Source organism: Exserohilum turcica, assembly GCF_000359705.1.
Source record: "Exserohilum turcica Et28A unplaced genomic scaffold SETTUscaffold_1, whole genome shotgun sequence".
Lineage (NCBI taxonomy): Eukaryota > Fungi > Ascomycota > Dothideomycetes > Pleosporales > Pleosporaceae > Exserohilum > Exserohilum turcicum.
Genome location: NW_007359914.1, coordinates 2,025,794 through 2,026,678, shown reverse-complemented (window position 1 = coordinate 2,026,678; position 885 = coordinate 2,025,794).

Sequence of the window (885 nt, the reverse complement as noted above, 5' to 3'; positions counted from 1 at the left end):
TGGGCAGTGGAAAGAACAGCTTTGCGCAGCGCATCGCACACGAGATCATTGCCGTCGTGCAGGGCACCAGCGGCATCTGGGACAGGCGCAATGCCATCCACAAGCTGGGCGTCGCAGCACGAGCCAACATTGTGCTGCCGAGGAAGAGGTAGAGCGGGCTGCTGCAGGCACACGCAAGATGGCGTGCGGTCGGAACACACCAATGTACAATACATGCTACATAGATAGATAGATGTCTGCATCGAAATGGATGAATGCGGTAACTCGGGACGCGCCTGTGGGCTGGGCTGGGCGAGTACACAGATGGCTCCGCAATGCAGCACAGCCACACCGATACATGGTGCATGCATCCGCGCTCCACCCGGGACCCCCAGCCTCGCCTGGCGGGCGTCGGTAGGTGCGTACGTAAGCGACGGGGCTCCGTTTGCCATGTGCTGCTTGGACGCGCAAAAACAACGCCATGTCTATGTGCGTGTGTGTGTGAGTGAGTGCTAGGAGCAGCGCAAACCCGCGCGCCGTGCTGCTAGTGAAGCCGAGGCAGAGAGGGCGCGTGGGAGCGTTGTGCCATGTCTTGGGCGGTCCCTGCGCCGGCGGCACGGATTGCGCGCTGGTGATCTTCACATGCCAAGCCTCTGCCAAACCGCCAGAAGCTGAGAGGGGGGGGTCTGGTCTGATGCCCGCTTCCCACCGCCTAGACCACGAGCACCCGCAACCGTCGACTCGCGCTGACGGTTCCCGCCCCGAAAAGTCGCTCTGCCTTCGCCTCGCCCTCTCTCTTCCACATGTCGTCGGCCTCCATCAATCTGCTAGGGAACAACTTGTTCTCCGACAGCGGCTAGCCACTCAACCCTCCCCCCCCCCGACGGACCGGCCCGCCACTCGTTT